The sequence below is a fragment of the Takifugu rubripes genome, chromosome 17 (genome assembly GCF_901000725.2).
Source record: "Takifugu rubripes chromosome 17, fTakRub1.2, whole genome shotgun sequence".
In the NCBI taxonomy this organism is placed as follows: Eukaryota; Metazoa; Chordata; class Actinopteri; order Tetraodontiformes; family Tetraodontidae; genus Takifugu; species Takifugu rubripes.
The window spans coordinates 1758125-1764876 of NC_042301.1; the positions used below are offsets into that span (position 1 = coordinate 1758125).

Here is a 6752-nt window from a genome sequence, read left to right on the forward strand (position 1 = left end):
TAATGAACAATTATGAATAAATCTAAGATGACATTATTATATAATATATTACTCAGCTAAAACCCTCCTCTGTTTATTCATGTTGTTGTTTGTTTTTTCCTTCCAGCGTTTTCTTTCAATTTGTAGGAGTAAAAATGTGAAGAGGATTCTTTGATTTTTTTGTTTTATTTTTTGGAAATCAGCCATCTTTCTCTCTTCATTTGAATCTCATCAGCTGACTGTTATGAGTGGCAGGTTAAGAGGGTCGAAGCCGTTGCTGTGTCGGATCCATTTGGGCTAAGACCTTTAACAGCCTTAGCCTCCATCTGGTTATCTGATTAGGAGGCCTGGCTGCGGCTCCAAAACCCCCCAAAAGGCAAAAACATGCAAAATTATTCCAAATCAAGTAATAAGGAAAATATAAAAAACAATGCTAATAAAGCCCAAGTGTTATTTTTGAAATAATAACATGCATGGACCTGTGGAGCAGCAGGAATTCTGAGCCAGAGCGGCGCAGCATCCAGGGAAGGACATAAATACAGATGAAATGCTGCAACAACAGGCTGTTTAACTGTATTCCGTATGTGGCAGCAGCGGACTGCCAGTATTAAGTGGCTCTCCCACAGTGGCGCTTATACTGAATAAGAGCGCTGCCTTCCCTGACTCTCCACTCCACCGTTCACAGGCTGCATTCATGGCTCCACGCACCCCCCTGACCCCACACTAAATCATCAATGGGCGGGTGTCATGTTTTCAATTTAAAACTGCACGTGCCCCGCCCACGCAGCAATGATTTTACACACACACACACACACACACACACACTCACACGCACACACACTACAGCCATTACTGCTGCTCAGCTTAGAAGCATCCATTCCCATAATACACTTACATTTTGTAGGGGACCATAATTTACACCCTCTACATAAAAAAAAAAAATTGTCAGGTTTCCAAATGAATCTTTAGTGCTCCGCGCTTCCTTTCAGGCTGAGTCCATTTATCACGCCGCTGATAAACATGGGTATAATCTGATTGTGTAATAAGGCCCCCGCACGTGCACGTGCTGACGTGCCCCGCGGGCAGACACGATCGACAAAAAATGGATTGTTGGTGCCGAGCTGGTGGCTGTTTGAGTTCACTCTATATTTATGGAGAAGAGCTGCAACCAGCAGCAACGTCCAGGGCATCCTGAGGACTGTGACAGTTCAGTGAAAGCTTGTTTATGTGCACAGACGCTCAAACTCTCCATCGACACCGACTGTTTGGTTTTAGGTGCTGCAGGATGAGGACCTCTGAAGCTGCTGGGTTTTAATCCCCATTTCATGTTGTGTTTTTAAGCAGCGTTTGGTCGCAAAGTGCGCCAACTCAAACAGCCGTATACAGCGCAAATATGACCTTTGACCTCCCTCCTCTGGGAGCAGTCTGGAGGTCTGCGGTCACGCTTCGGCTTTTGTCGCTAATGGGCAGCTGATGAAGATGAGCGTTGTTGCAGTTTCTTTTCTCTTCAGCTGGAAACAGATGGTGGCGGAGAATGCCTTCAGGTGGCTCAAAGGGAGGTGGGGGGGGGGGGGGTACTAATGCAGAGGAATGATGGAGGTTTAGAGGAGTTGAGGAATTTTCTCCTGCCTACCACGGGGGGAAACTCCCAGTGAGGCTACATGGACGAGGTATCTGGATCCTGTTTACACCTGCTTCAGACCGAATGTCCATAACTGGCCGCAGACTATAATCAATTACCTGATCCATAAAGCGGTCAACCGTCTCACTGACTAATTGAGGGTGATAATGTGTTTATTGTGCTTTTAAAACAAAAATAGCCCGTTGCCTGGAGACCCCTGAAAACATCTTGGATCATTACGGGTCGTTAGGTGATGTCAGCCAGCTCGAAAGCCCCTCGTTACCTCACGAGGGGGAAAATGTGTCAGAACACGTCCTGTTCCCTTTGCAGGCACAAATCTTCCTCAATGGCTCCATCTCCAATTTGGCCTCACACTCTAATTTGCAATCTGTGCGGAAAGACAGGAAATTCTCTATTTCATCTGGTTTCCATACAGCTGTGGCTGTCTGGCCTTATGCGGGGGCTCATTCGTCACTATTACATTTCCATTTTTATTTAAAAGACACAAACAAAACATTCCAGAGTAAAAATAGCAGAAGCTGCTGATGAACAACATCGACATATGAAGGAGTCAGTAACTTCCTGTCACACGAAACACACGTGATTATAAGAATTCCCCCACAGGCAAGGCTCGTAACAGGCCTTTTAAAAATTCACATGAGAGGAAAGTGGGATGCAAAGGAGGGAGGAAATGATGCAATATTTGAAAGTGATGAAGAGGTAGATGAGGCCTGAAGAAGCAGGGCAGGAGGAGCGCCGATGGTAGGAAAGGTAGATGGAGGGGAGGGCGTTTCAACGGGATTAGATTTAAAGACCCGTGATAAGAGCATCAACGCCGATGACGCCAGGCAGGCAGAGGAGTTTGGGAAAGGTTGGACGCAACCACCTGGAAAGGTTCTGACAAGTGAATGAGAGGAGGCGGTGAGGAATAATGAGTGGATGGAAGTGGAACGGGAAGAGCGTGGCAGCTGAGGTAAGAGGTGTTTTGCTTATTTCTGTCACCTTGGAATGGGATTTTTCGCCTCGACCACTGAGACCAGGCCGGTCGAGCACCTGTTTCACATGATGAGATTTCAGACGGCTGCGATCCCCAAAGGAGCGGATTCTTTGATTTTGGCTTTGATAGAAAAAAGGGTCTTTTTTTTTTTACTCCTCTCTCTGTGGGGGAGTTAAGTGGATGATGAGAGCTGAAGAAAAGAGAAAAACTGGAAGGTATCGGGACACAGTGGCCCAGGTAATATATTCCAAATAAATGACTTAGATATAAGCAGAGCATATCTGTATATAAGCACAGGTATATGTTCTTAATTTGCATAAAAACAATGGAAATTATTATGAATAGTGTATGAAACCAGGGAGAATGGAGCAGAATTGTTTCTTGACAGCACATTTATATGCATAATAACTGATTTATTTATCCAAGAATTTCTGATTTTGAAAGTGACTGTAGGAGAAAACAGGAAAAAGGGGCTCTGGAGCTGACAGCTCCTCTGCCGTCGTCTCTGTTAACATATTGGCAGCGCTCGTGTATGAAAACACATACACCTACTCATCTCATTTTTAATCCTACAGCTAATAACCCAGCTCTCCTCTTTCTCTCTCTCTGCAGCAAAAAAGTTTGCCAATGTAGCAAACAAATGAGTTGAAATCAGTCTGAGCGGCATAAGGAAATTTAGAAAACTTTGATATTGGTGGTTGGAATGGCAGCGCCGGCCCTAACAACTCCCCCCGCCTTAATCTGAGAGCAATGCTAAGCTACATACGCCACTAGGGGATCAATTAAGCGCCTCTTTTCTTCTCTTTACTCCTCAAACCAGGAGGGGTGGGTTGGATTTCAAACGACGGTCCACTCACTGCAACTCCACCCTAACAAGAACCTCCATGCTGGTCCAATTAAGACAATCTTCAAAAGACTGCGTTAACACCTTTAACAAGGGTAAAGACCGAGATTCTCCTTCAGTCGTGATGTGGAACCGGGGCTGCTTTTGGCTGCTGCCACTGGAGTCACATCAGAGGGAAATGAAAGGAGGTAATATGTGTCACAAACTTGTGGCATGGATAACAAGTCATTACTGAAGTCCCACCTAGAGGCAATATTTCCTTTTTCCAAGAAAATAACAGGTGTCAGTGTATATGTGTGTGCGTGTGTGTGTAATTAACATCACTGCACGTATTTCATCCCGCCTGTATGTGCAGATGTGGCAGAGGACAGCAGGGGATTGGTGTCGGTAGGAAGACTGCAAACAGGCAGCACGGCTTGATTAAAATAAAAGGTAAACAACCAAATAGTTTGCTGCTCGTTGCAGTCAGGCATTTGATGCGGATCAGCTGAGATGACGAGGTGGAGATAGGACAAATGGAGAGGAGAGAAAGTCGAGGACAGACACTTAAATTTGTATCCATTACGTACAGTGAGAGACAATCAAGCTACCCTCCAAACGAGACCTATCTGAATAAAATACGACCTTATTCTCCAAAACTACATAGTACATGTGCAACTAACAGGGTAGAGCTATAGAGAGGGAGGGAAGCGGGATATAAGAGGAGAGGAAGTGAGGCGAGATGGTGCTCTTAGGAGTGCAGGTGCTCTTAGAAGAGCTGTGTCTTCACGAGCTTTTTAAAGGACGACAGGGTTGCCCCAGCTCCGACAGAGCTCGGGAAGTCGTTCCACTATTGGAGATCAAGGTAAGAAAATAGTTTGGATTGCAGATGGCTTTTCCAGACAGTGCCCATCATAAAAGGGCTCAAAGAAAATTATTTGATCTAGAGGGCGTAGATCTAGCTAGTACTCTAAAGGCCAGCATAAGTGACTTATGGTAGCCCAAGGAGCTGGATCAGCAGTGGGGTGACGTGGGCCTGCTTCGGTTGGTTACAGATCAGATGCACTGCGACATTATGGACCATTTGAAGAGGCTTCACCACACACGTTGGATCACCCGTTGCTAGGGCATTGCAGTAGTCAAAGCAGGAGACGATGGTTCAGATTCAGGTAAGCTGCACTTTCCAGCAATGCACATGCCAGAGAGAATAGAGAGAAGGATGCAGTGGTTTGTCTGTATCAAATGGGGCTCGTAAGTCAAGCAAAACAAGAACAACAGGCAGCTGCTCGGGCCATTCTGGCAATGCCATAAAATAAAACCCACGTCTAAAGATTTTATCTGAATAAAACAGTTCTGCAAATAATCCACATAGCCATGGTATCTCTGTCTGTATCTATCTACAGCTGCAGGGACTAAAACCAGCCATTGCACTAATATGAGCTGTCCACGGTCATCAGGCTCATCTGAAGATCAGCTGATCTGAGTCCAGCGCTGGCCTGCTGATGGCTCAGCCACTTTGTAACCCAGCCCCACCCTCCCTTCTCCCTTCTCTGCTGTCTAATGAAATAAATGTCACAACTAATAATCAATTCACCTCCCAGTAAATATAATAAATACTGGCCCAGTTTGACATCCTATAGTGGCCCGGACACGCAGTATTTTGTCTTTTAAACACTTAATGCTCCAGTGCAGTGTTTGCTGATGACTCATTAGAGGCTTGTGTTGCTTGAAGAAGGTTAATGTCATTCATCTATAATAGAATAATGAGCCAGAATTTACTCAGTGAGGTCATGAGGTGGACATTCTGACATTTAGGAGACATGATAGATGATCAATGTCATAGATCAGCCATCCTGGGAGAGTGATGAAAGAAACCTGTTCAAGCAAAAACCTTCCAGCAGCTAAAGAGGAAACAGTGATCATGGTTTAAGAGAGCACAGCCATAAGACTATGTGTGGATGGGAACTACCCCCTGGAACTTATTACTAAGTTCTAAACTGTCTCATACACCTTCATTGACTGTATACCTGCAATTCTTGCAAACACTTTCATGACAGAGATGCATTTATTGAAATGACGCACCACTATGGACATTCAGATATTTAATAACCGTGATGACGATGGCAACCTCAACCTGATGTGTCTAAAATGAGGTTCAATGATAATGACATTTTGTAGAAATCCGCTCCCACCAATTTAACTGGACTATGCATGAAATTGTTGGAGGATTGAAATGTGGCAGTTTAATCATTTTTAAACCATCACCGCCTGTCTCGTATATATGGGAGGAAATTACATAAGTGAAGAAAATAAACAGAGACAGTGAGCAAAATGAAATCAAGCCCCCATCCAGACTTTATCAAACTTTATGAAGATACAATTGTTCATAAAGAAAAAAACTGAGAAAATGTTCCCAGATTTTGTCCAATGTACCACTGGAATTTCATCATTGGAATTAGAATGAGGAACGCCAATGGATGCGTGAAAACACCATGAAGGTCTCACAAAGTCTGCTACCTTTCAAAATGCTGTTAAAAATCTCTTTCTGCAACTTCAAGAGGCCTTTTATCAAAGGGCAAATGGGGAATAAAGTGTTTGAAGTACGTTTTTCTGCACTGTGATTCTGTTTACTTGCGGGGTGACGTGAAGAAGAGACGCACAGTTAAAACTCAACCCAAGGTGAAAAACATGGCAACGCTGTTCAAGTGCTTGGATTCGTCTGTTAAAGCTGCCCTGTGCGTTCCTGCATGATGTCACAAATATAAAACAACACATGGCACGCCAGCCCCTCCCCCCCGATGATGAAGCAACTGTTGCCCACGCGCATCGAAGTCAAAAGTGTATCTGTGCTAAGGTGGCTAAGATAACTGAGCTAACTCCGACTGTTAGGTGAGTGAATTTATATCCGTTTCGCACTAACCCCCCCCCCCCCCCGTTGTCTCCAGAGACCAGGCCCTGTTCAGGAGGCAGCTACCAAACTGAGTGGCGACGCCAACGATTTGAGACTAAAAGGAAATTGCGCTGAAAAGATGCAGGATCACATCCTGCACTTTTAACCCAGGCCCACACCTGGGACGTCAGGTGACGTGAGAGTGCAAGGATGCCTCGGAGGTAAATTGGGATTAAACCAGCACATTACTCTTGATCGTCGCGCGTTATAATAACATCCTTGCTCATTTATTTACCTCTGTTGTCAGGCACTGATGTCCATCAAACGCATTAAGACGTGTAATAAATGTGTGAATTTGCCTCTTTCATTTGGCTCGCCATAATTCCCGTGTTTGTGACTGTCAGACTGATCTCTGAGGCAAATTCTCGAAGGGCCATGTAAA

General features: G+C 44.7%; 1 long non-coding RNA gene across 1 annotated transcript; it reads left to right on the top strand.

The window, feature by feature from the left end:
- The first annotated feature begins 3531 nt into the window (after positions 1-3531).
- On the top strand, positions 3532-6525 carry LOC115253342 (uncharacterized). The gene is made up of 4 exons (XR_003891668.1): positions 3532-3629; positions 3797-3873; positions 4476-4589; positions 6366-6525. It is a non-coding gene; the product is annotated as an uncharacterized lncRNA (long non-coding RNA).
- The last annotated feature ends 227 nt before the right edge of the window (positions 6526-6752 follow it).